Below are 12,095 nucleotides of genomic sequence, written 5' to 3' on the forward strand. Positions count from 1 at the left end.
TAATCCTAAGTGTCAACCCTAACTTTCAACCCTAACTTTCAACCCTAACTTTCAACCCTAACTTTCAACCCTAACTCTTCTCTGATTGGTTAGTACCCAAATGAGTCACATACCTAAATTTTCGTATTCCCCTATAACCCTGGGCCAAACAAAAATAGAAAAATAATCCTAAGTGTCAACCCTAACTTTCAACCCTAACTTTCAACCTTAACTTTCAACCCTAACTCTTCTCTGATTGGTTAGTACCCAAATGAGTCACATACCTAAATTTTCGTATTCCCCTATAACCCTGGGCCAAACAAAAATAGAAAAATAATCCTAAGTGTCAACCCTAACTTTCAACCCTAACTTTCAACCCTAACTTTCAACCCTAACTTTCAACCCTAACTTTCAACCCTAACTTTCAACCCTAACTCTTCTCTGATTGGTTAGTACCCAAATGAGTCACATACCTAAATTTTCGTATTCCCCTATAACCCTAACCCTAACCCTAACCCTAACCCTAACCCTAACCCTAAATTTTCGTATTCCCCTATAACCCTGGGCCAAACAAAAATAGAAAAATAATCCTAAGTGTCAACCCTAACTTTCAACCCTAACTTTCAACCCTAACTTTCAACCCTAACTTTCAACCCTAACTTTCAACCCTAACTTTCAACCCTAACTTTCAACCCTAACTCTTCTCTGATTGGTTAGTACCCAAATGAGTCACATACCTAAATTTTCGTATTCCCCTATAACCCTAACCCTAACCCTAACCCTAACCCTAACCCTAACCCAAATGAGTCACATACCTAAATTTTCGTATTCCCCTATAACCCTGGGCCAAACAAAAATAGAAAAATAATCCTAAGTGTCAACCCTAACTTTCAACCCTAACTTTCAACCCTAACTTTCAACCCTAACTCTTCTCTGATTGGTTAGTACCCAAATGAGTCACATACCTAAATTTTCGTATTCCCCTATAACCCTGGGCCAAACAAAAATAGAAAAATAATCCTAAGTGTCAACCCTAACTTTCAACCCTAACTTTCAACCCTAACTTTCAACCCTAACTTTCAACCCTAACTCTTCTCTGATTGGTTAGTACCCAAATGAGTCACATACCTAAATTTTCGTATTCCCCTATAACCCTGGGCCAAACAAAAATAGAAAAATAATCCTAAGTGTCAACCCTAACTTTCAACCCTAACTTTCAACCCTAACTTTCAACCCTAACTTTCAACCCTAACTTTCAACCCTAACTCTTCTCTGATTGGTTAGTACCCAAATGAGTCACATACCTAAATTTTCGTATTCCCCTATAACCCTGGGCCAAACAAAAATAGAAAAATAATCCTAAATGTCAACCCTAACTTTCAACCCTAACTTTCAACCCTAACTTTCAACCCTAACTTTCAACCCTAACTCTTCTCTGATTGGTTAGTACCCAAATGAGTCACATACCTAAATTTTCGTATTCCCCTATAACCCTGGGCCAAACAAAAATAGAAAAATAATCCTAACTTTCAACCCTAACTTTCAACCCTAACTTTCAACCCTAACTTTCAACCCTAACTTTCAACCCTAACTCTTCTCTGAATGGTTAGTACCCAAATGAGTCACATACCTAAATTTTCGTATTCCCCTATAACCCTAACCCTAACCCTAACCCTAACCCTAACCCTAACCCTAACCCTAATTTTCGTATTCCCCTATAACCCTGGGCCAAACAAAAATAGAAAAATAATCCTAAGTGTCAACCCTAACTTTCAACCCTAACTTTCAACCCTAACTTTCAACCCTAACTTTCAACCCTAACTTTCAACCCTAACTTTCAACCCTAACTCTTCTCTGATTGGTTAGTACCCAAATGAGTCACATACCTAAATTTTCGTATTCCCCTATAACCCTGGGCCAAACAAAAATAGAAAAATAATCCTAACTTTCAACCCTAACTTTCAACCCTAACTTTCAACCCTAACTTTCAACCCTAACTTTCAACCCTAACTTTCAACCCTAACTCTTCTCTGATTGGTTAGTACCCAAATGAGTCACATACCTAAATTTTCGTATTCCCCTATAACCCTGGGCCAAACAAAAATAGAAAAATAATCCTAAGTGTCAACCCTAACTTTCAACCCTAACTTTCAACCCTAACTTTCAACCCTAACTTTCAACCCTAACTTTCAACCCTAACTTTCAACCCTAACTCTTCTCTGATTGGTTAGTACCCAAATGAGTCACATACCTAAATTTTCGTATTCCCCTATAACCCTGGGCCAAACAAAAATAGAAAAATAATCCTAAGTGTCAACCCTAACTTTCAACCCTAACTTTCAACCCTAACTTTCAACCCTAACTTTCAACCCTAACTCTTCTCTGATTGGTTAGTACCCAAATGAGTCACATACCTAAATTTTCGTATTCCCCTATAACCCTGGGCCAAACAAAAATAGAAAAATAATCCTAAGTGTCAACCCTAACTTTCAACCCTAACTTTCAACCCTAACTCTTCTCTGATTGGTTAGTACCCAAATGAGTCACATACCTAAATTTTCGTATTCCCCTATAACCCTGGGCCAAACAAAAATAGAAAAATAATCCTAAGTGTCAACCCTAACTTTCAACCCTAACTTTCAACCCTAACTTTCAACCCTAACTTTCAACCCTAACTCTTCTCTGATTGGTTAGTACCCAAATGAGTCACATACCTAAATTTTCGTATTCCCCTATAACCCTGGGCCAAACAAAAATAGACAAATAATCCTAAGTGTCAACCCTAACTTTCAACCCTAACTTTCAACCCTAAATTTCAACCCTAACTTTCAACCCTAACTTTCAACCCTAACTTTCAACCCTAACTCTTCTCTGATTGGTTAGTACCCAAATGAGTCACATACCTAAATTTTCGTATTCCCCTATAACCCTAACCCTAACCCTAACCCTAACCCTAACCCTAACCCTAACCCTAACCCTAACCCTAACCCTAACCCTAACCCAACCCTAACTTTCAACCCTAACTTTCAACCCTAACTTTCAACCCTAACTCTTCTCTGATTGGTTAGTACCCAAATGAGTCACATACCTAAATTTTCGTATTCCCCTAGAACCCTGGGCCAAACAAAAATAGAAAAATAATCCTAAGTGTCAACCCTAACTTTCAACCCTAACTTTCAACCCTAACTTTCAACCCTAACTTTCAACCCTAACTCTTCTCTGATTGGTTAGTACCCAAATGAGTCACATACCTAAATTTTCGTATTCCCCTATAACCCTAACCCTAACCCTAACCCTAACTTTCAACCCTAACTTTCAACCCTAACTTTCAACCCTAACTTTCAACCCTAACTCTTCTCTGATTGGTTAGTACCCAAATGAGTCACATACCTAAATTTTCGTATTCCCCTATAACCCTGGGCCAAACAAAAATAGAAAAATAATCCTAACTTTCAACCCTAACTTTCAACCCTAACTTTCAACCCTAACTCTTCTCTGATTGGTTAGTACCCAAATGAGTCACATACCTAAATTTTCCTATTCCCCTATAACCCTGGGCCAAACAAAAATAGAAAAATAATCCTAAGTGTCAACCCTAACTTTCAACCCTAACTTTCAACCTTAACTTTCAACCCTAACTCTTCTCTGATTGGTTAGTACCCAAATGAGTCACATACCTAAATTTTCGTATTCCCCTATAACCCTGGGCCAGACAAAAATAGAAAAATAATCCTAAGTGTCAACCCTAACTTTCAACCCTAACTTTCAACCCTAACTTTCAACCCTAACTTTCAACCCTAACTTTCAACCCTAACTCTTCTCTGATTGGTTAGTACCCAAATGAGTCACATACCTACATTTTCGTATTCCCCTATAACCCTAACCCTAACCCTAACCCTAACCCTAAGTGTCAACCCTAACTTTCAACCCTAACTTTCAACCCTAACTTTCAACCCTAACTCTTCTCTGATTGGTTAGTACCCAAATGAGTCACATACCTAAATTTTCGTATTCCCCTATAACCCTGGGCCAAATAAAAATAGAAAAATAATCCAAAGTGTCAACCCTAACTTTCAACCCTAACTTTCAACCCTAACTTTCAACCCTAACTCTTCTCTGATTGGTTAGTACCCAAATGAGTCACATACCTAAATGTTCGTATTCCCCTATAACCCTAACCCTAACCCTAACCCTAACCCTAACCCTAAATTTTCGTATTCCCCTATAACCCTGGGCCAAACAAAAATAGAAAAATAATCCTAAGTGTCAACCCTAACTTTCAACCCTAACTTTCAACCCTAACTTTCAACCCTAACTCTTCTCTGATTGGTTAGTACCCAAATGAGTCACATACCTAAATTTTCGTATTCCCCTATAACCCTGGGCCAAACAAAAATAGAAAAATAATCCTAAGTGTCAACCCTAACTTTCAACCCTAACTTTCAACCCTAACTTTCAACCCTAACTTTCAACCCTAACTTTCAACCCTAACTCTTCTCTGATTGGTTAGTACCCAAATGAGTCACATACCTAAATTTTCGTATTCCCCTATAACCCTAACCCTAACCCTAACCCTAACCCTAACCCTAACCCTAACCCTAACCCTAACCCTAACCCTAACCCTAACCCTAACCCTAACCCTAACCCTAACCCTAACCCTAACCCTAACCCTAACCCTAACCCTAACCCTAACCCTAATTTTCGTATTCCCCTATAACCCTAACCCTAACCCTAACCCTAACCCTAACCCTAACCCTAACCCTAACCCTAACTTTCAACCCTAACTTTCAACCCTAACTCTTCTCTGATTGGTTAGTACCCAAATGAGTCACATACCTAAATTTTCGTATTCCCCTATAACCCTGGGCCAAACAAAAATAGAAAAATAATCCTAACTTTCAACCCTAACTTTCAACCATAACTTTCAACCCTAACTTTCAACCCTAACTCTTCTCTGATTGGTTAGTACCCAAATGAGTCACATACCTAAATTTTCGTATTCCCCTATAACCCTGGGCCAAACAAAAATAGAAAAATAATCCTAAGTGTCAACCCTAACTTTCAACCCTAACTTTCAACCCTAACTTTCAACCCTAACTTTCAACCCTAACTCTTCTCTGATTGGTTAGTACCCAAATGAGTCACATACCTAAATTTTCGTATTCCCCTATAACCCTGGGCCAAACAAAAATAGAAAAATAATCCTAAGTGTCAACCCTAACTTTCAACCCTAACTTTCAACCCTAACTTTCAACCCTAACTTTCAACCCTAAATTTCAACCCTAACTCTTCTCTGATTGGTTAGTACCCAAATGAGTCACATACCTAAATTTTCGTATTCCCCTATAACCCTGGGCCAAACAAAAATAGAAAAATAATCCTAAGTGTCAACCCTAACTTTCAACCCTAACTTTCAACCCTAACTTTCAACCCTAACTCTTCTCTGATTGGTTAGTACCCAAATGAGTCACATACCTAAATTTTCGTATTCCCCTATAACCCTGGGCCAAAGAAAAATAGAAAAATAATCCTAAGTGTCAACCCTAACTTTCAACCCTAACTTTCAACCCTAACTTTCAACCCTAACTTTCAACCCTAACTTTCAACCCTAACTTTCAACCCTAACTTTCAACCCTAACTCTTCTCTGATTGGTTAGTACCCAAATGAGTCACATACCTAAATTTTCGTATTCCCCTATAACCCTGGGCCAAACAAAAATAGAAAAATAATCCTAAGTGTCAACCCTAACTTTCAACCCTAACTTTCAACCCTAACTTTCAACCCTAACTTTCAACCCTAACTCTTCTCTGATTGGTTAGTACCCAAATGAGTCACATACCTAAATTTTCGTATTCCCCTATAACCCTGGGCCAAACAAAAATAGAAAAATAATCCTAAGTGTCAACCCTAACTTTCAACCCTAACTTTCAACCCTAACTTTCAACCCTAACTTTCAACCCTAACTTTCAACCCTAACTCTTCTCTGATTGGTTAGTACCCAAATGAGTCACATACCTAAATTTTCGTATTCCCCTATAACCCTGGGCCAAACAAAAATAGAAAAATAATCCTAAGTGTCAACCCTAACTTTCAACCCTAACTTTCAACCCTAACTTTCAACCCTAACTCTTCTCTGATTGGTTAGTACCCAAATGAGTCACATACCTAAATTTTCGTATTCCCCTATAACCCTAACCCTAACCCTAACCCTAACCCTAACCCTAACCCTAAATTTTCGTATTCCCCTATAACCCTGGGCCAAACAAAAATAGAAAAATAATCCTAAGTGTCAACCCTAACTTTGAACCCTAACTTTCAACCCTAACTTTCAACCCTAACTCTTCTCTGATTGGTTAGTACCCAAATGAGTCACATACCTAAATTTTCGTATTCCCCTATAACCCTAACCCTAACCCTAACCCTAACCCTAACTCTTCTCTGATTGGTTAGTACCCAAATGAGTCACATACCTAAATTTTCGTATTCCCCTATAACCCTGGGCCAAACAAAAATAGAAAAATAATCCTAAGTGTCAACCCTAACTTTCAACCCTAACTTTCAACCCTAACTTTCAACCCTAACTCTTCTCTGATTGGTTAGTACCCAAATGAGTCACATACCTAAATTTTCGTATTCCCCTATAACCCTAACCCTAACCCTAACCCTAACCCTAATACCCTAATACCCTAACCCTAACCCTAACCCTAACCCTAACCCTAACCCTAACCCTGGGCCAAACAAAAATAGAAAAATAATCCTAACTTTCAACCCTAACTTTCAACCCTAACTTTCAACCCTAACTTTCAACCCTAACTTTCAACCCTAACTTTCAACCCTAACTTTCAACCCTAACTCTTCTCTGATTGGTTAGTACCCAAATGAGTCACATACCTAAATTTTCGTATTCCCCTATAACCCTGGGCCAAACAAAAATAGAAAAATAATCCTAAGTGTCAACCCTAACTTTCAACCCTAACTTTCAACCCTAACTTTCAACCCTAACTCTTCTCTGATTGGTTAGTACCCAAATGAGTCACATACCTAAATTTTCGTATTCCCCTATAACCCTGGGCCAAACAAAAATAGAAAAATAATCCTAACTTTCAACCCTAACTTTCAACCCTAACTTTCAACCCTAACTCTTCTCTGATTGGTTAGTACCCAAATGAGTCACATACCTAAATTTTCGTATTCCCCTATAACCCTGGGCCAAACAAAAATAGAAAAATAATCCTAAGTATCAACCCTAACTTTCAACCCTAACTTTCAACCCTAACTTTCAACCCTAACTTTCAACCCTAACTTTCAACCCTAACTCTTCTCTGATTGGTTAGTACCCAAATGAGTCACATACCTAAATTTTCGTATTCCCCTATAACCCTGGGCCAAACAAAAATAGAAAAATAATCCTAAGTGTCAACCCTAACTTTCAACCCTAACTTTCAACCCTAACTTTCAACCCTAACTTTCAACCCTAACTCTTCTCTGATTGGTTAGTACCCAAATGAGTCACATACCTAAATTTTCGTATTCCCCTATAACCCTAACCCTAACCCTAACCCTAACCCTAACCCTAACTCTGATTGGTTAGTACCCAAATGAGTCACATACCTAAATTTTCGTATTCCCCTATAACCCTAACCCTAACCCTAACCCTAACCCTAACCCTAACCCTAACCCTAAATTTTCGTATTCCCCTATAACCCTGGGCCAAACAAAAATAGAAAACTAATCCTAAGTGTCAACCCTAACTTTCAACCCTAACTTTCAACCCTAACTTTCAACCCTAACTTTCAACCCTAACTTTCAACCCTAACTTTCAACCCTAACTCTTCTCTGATTGGTTAGTACCCAAATGAGTCACATACCTAAATTTTCGTATTCCCCTATAACCCTAACCCTAACCCTAACCCTAACCCTAACCCTAACCCTAACTTTCAACCCTAACTCTTCTCTGATTGGTTAGTACCCAAATGAGTCACATACCTAAATTTTCGTATTCCCCTATAACCCTGGGCCAAACAAAAATAGAAAAATAATCCTAAGTGTCAACCCTAACTTTCAACCCTAACTTTCAACCCTAACTTTCAACCCTAACTCTTCTCTGATTGGTTAGTACCCAAATGAGTCACATACCTAAATTTTCGTATTCCCCTATAACCCTAACCCTAACCCTAACCCTAACCCTAATACCCTAACCCTAATACCCTAACCCTAACCCTAACCCTAACCCTAATACCCTAACCCTAATACCCTAACCCTAACCCTAACCCTAATACCCTAACCCTAACCCTAATACCCTAACCCTAACCCTAACCCTAACCCTAATACCCTAACCCTAACCCTAACCCTAATACCCTAACCCTAACCCTAATACCCTAATACCCTAACCCTAACCCTAACCCTAACCCTAACCCTAACCCAAAAATAGAAAAATAATCCTAAGTGTCAACCCTAACTTTCAACCCTAACTTTCAACCCTAACTTTCAACCCTAACTCTTCTCTGATTGGTTAGTACCCAAATGAGTCTTATACCTAAATTTTCGTATTCCCCTATAACCCTGGGCCAAACAAAAATAGAAAAATAATCCTAACTTTCAACCCTAACTTTCAACCCTAACTTTCAACCCTAACTTTCAACCCTAACTTTCAACCCTAACTCTTCTCTGATTGGTTAGTACCCAAATGAGTCACATACCTAAATTTTCGTATTCCCCTATAACCCTGGGCCAAACAAAAATAGAAAAATAATCCTAAGTGTCAACCCTAACTTTCAACCCTAACTTTCAACCCTAACTTTCAACCCTAACTTTCAACCCTAACTCTTCTCTGATTGGTTAGTACCCAAATGAGTCACATACCTAAATTTTCGTATTCCCCTATAACCCTAACCCTAACCCTAACCCTAACCCTAACCCTAACCCTAACCCTAACCCTAAATTTTCGTATTCCCCTATAACCCTAACCCTAACCCTAACCCTAACCCTAACCCTAACCCTAACTTTCAACCATAACTTTCAACCCTAACTCTTCTCTGATTGGTTAGTACCCAAATGAGTCACATACCTAAATTTTCGTATTCCCCTATAACCCTGGGCCAAACAAAAATAGAAAAATAATCCTAAGTGTCAACCCTAACTTTCAACCCTAACTTTCAACCCTAACTTTCAACCCTAACTCTTCTCTGATTGGTTAGTACCCAAATGAGTCACATACCTAAATTTTCGTATTCCCCTATAACCCTAACCCTAACCCTAACCCTAACCCTAAAACCCTAACCCTAACCCTAACCCTAACCCTAACCCTAACCCTAACCCTAACCCTAACCCTAAGTGTCAACCCTAACTTTCAACCCTAACTTTCAACCCTAACTTTCAACCCTAACTTTCAACCCTAACTCTTCTCTGATTGGTTAGTACCCAAATGAGTCACATACCTAAATTTTCGTATTCCCCTATAACCCTGGGCCAAACAAAAATAGAAAAATAATCCTAAGTGTCAACCCTAACTTTCAACCCTAACTTTCAACCCTAACTTTCAACCCTAACTCTTCTCTGATTGGTTAGTACCCAAATGAGTCACATACCTAAATTTTCGTATTCCCCTATAACCCTGGGCCAAACAAAAATAGAAAAATAATCCTAAGTGTCAACCCTAACTTTCAACCCTAACTTTCAACCCTAACTTTCAACCCTAACTCTTCTCTGATTGGTTAGTACCCAAATGAGTCACATACCTAAATTTTCGTATTCCCCTATAACCCTGGGCCAAACAAAAATAGAAAAATAATCCTAAGTGTCAACCCTAACTTTCAACCCTAACTTTCAACCCTAACTTTCAACCCTAACTTTCAACCCTAACTCTTCTCTGATTGGTTAGTACCCAAATGAGTCACATACCTAAATTTTCGTATTCCCCTATAACCCTGGGCCAAACAAAAATAGAAAAATAATCCTAAGTGTCAACCCTAACTTTCAACCCTAACTTTCAACCCTAACTTTCAACCCTAACTTTCAACCCTAACTCTTCTCTGATTGGTTAGTACCCAAATGAGTCACATACCTAAATTTTCGTATTCCCCTATAACCCTAACCCTAACCCTAACCCTAACCCTAACCCTAACCCTAACCCTAACCCTAACCCTAACCCTAACCCTAACCCTAACCCTAACCCTAACTCTTCTCTGATTGGTTAGTACCTAAATGAGTCACATACCTAAATTTTCGTATTCCCCTATAACCCTGGGCCAAACAAAAATAGAAAAATAATCCTAAGTGTCAACCCTAACTTTCAACCCTAACTTTCAACCCTAACTTTCAACCCTAACTTTCAACCCTAACTTTCAACCCTAACTTTCAACCCTAACTTTCAACCCTAACTTTCAACCCTAACTCTTCTCTGATTGGTTAGTACCCAAATGAGTCACATACCTAAATTTTCGTATTCCCCTATAACCCTGGGCCAAACAAAAATAGAAAAATAATCCTAAGTGTCAACCCTAACTTTCAACCCTAACTTTCAACCCTAACTTTCAACCCTAACTCTTCTCTGATTGGTTAGTACCCAAATGAGTCACATACCTAAATTTTTGTATTCCCCTATAACCCTGGGCCAAACAAAAATAGAAAAATAATCCTAAGTGTCAACCCTAACTTTCAACCCTAACTTTCAACCCTAACTTTCAACCCTAACTTTCAACCCTAACTTTCAACCCAAACTCTTCTCTGATTGGTTAGTACCCAAATGAGTCACATACCTAAATTTTCGTATTCCCCTATAACCCTGGGCCAAACAAAAATAGAAAAATAATCCTAAGTGTCAACCCTAACTTTCAACCCTAACTTTCAACCCTAACTTTCAACCCTAACTTTCAACCCTAACTCTTCTCTGATTGGTTAGTACCCAAATGAGTCACATACCTAAATTTTCGTATTCCCCTATAACCCTGGGCCAAACAAAAATAGAAAAATAATCCTAAGTGTCAACCCTAACTTTCAACCCTAACTTTCAACCCTAACTTTCAACCCTAACTTTCAACCCTAACTTTCAACCCTAACTCTTCTCTGATTGGTTAGTACCCAAATGAGTCACATACCTAAATTTTCGTATTCCCCTATAACCCTAACCCTAACCCTAACCCTAACCCTAACCCTAACCCAAATGAGTCACATACCTAAATTTTCGTATTCCCCTATAACCCTGGGCCAAACAAAAATAGAAAAATAATCCTAAGTGTCAACCCTAACTTTCAACCCTAACTTTCAACCCTAACTTTCAACCCTAACTTTCAACCCTAACTCTTCTCTGATTGGTTAGTACCCAAATGAGTCACATACCTAAATTTTCGTATTCCCCTATAACCCTGGGCCAAAGAAAAATAGAAAAATAATCCTAAGTGTCAACCCTAACTTTCAACCCTAACTTTCAACCCTAACTTTCAACCCTAACTCTTCTCTGATTGGTTAGTACCTAAATGAGTCACATACCTAAATTTTCGTATTCCCCTATAACCCTGGGCCAAACAAAAATAGAAAAATAATCCTAAGTGTCAACCCTAACTTTCAACCCTAACTTTCAACCCTAACTTTCAACCCTAACTTTCAACCCTAACTTTCAACCCTAACTCTTCTCTGATTGGTTAGTACCCAAATGAGTCACATACCTAAATTTTCGTATTCCCCTATAACCCTGGGCCAAACAAAAATAGAAAAATAATCCTAAGTGTCAACCCTAACTTTCAACCCTAACTTTCAACCCTAACTTTCAACCCTAACTCTTCTCTGATTGGTTAGTACCCAAATGAGTCACATACCTAAATTTTTGTATTCCCCTATAACCATGGGCCAAACAAAAATAGATAAATAATCCTAAGTGTCAACCCTAACTTTCAACCCTAACTTTCAACCCTAACTTTCAACCCTAACTTTCAACCCTAACTCTTCTCTGATTGGTTAGTACCCAAATGAGTCACATACCTAAATTTTCGTATTCCCCTATAACCCTGGGCCAAACAAAAATAGAAAAATAATCCTAAGTGTCAACCCTAACTTTCAACCCTAACTTTCAACCCTAACTTTCAACCCTAACTTTCAACCCTAACTCTTCTCTGATTGG

This window comes from Ascaphus truei, unplaced genomic scaffold, assembly GCF_040206685.1.
Source record: "Ascaphus truei isolate aAscTru1 unplaced genomic scaffold, aAscTru1.hap1 HAP1_SCAFFOLD_1244, whole genome shotgun sequence".
NCBI classification, from domain to species: Eukaryota; Metazoa; Chordata; class Amphibia; order Anura; family Ascaphidae; genus Ascaphus; species Ascaphus truei.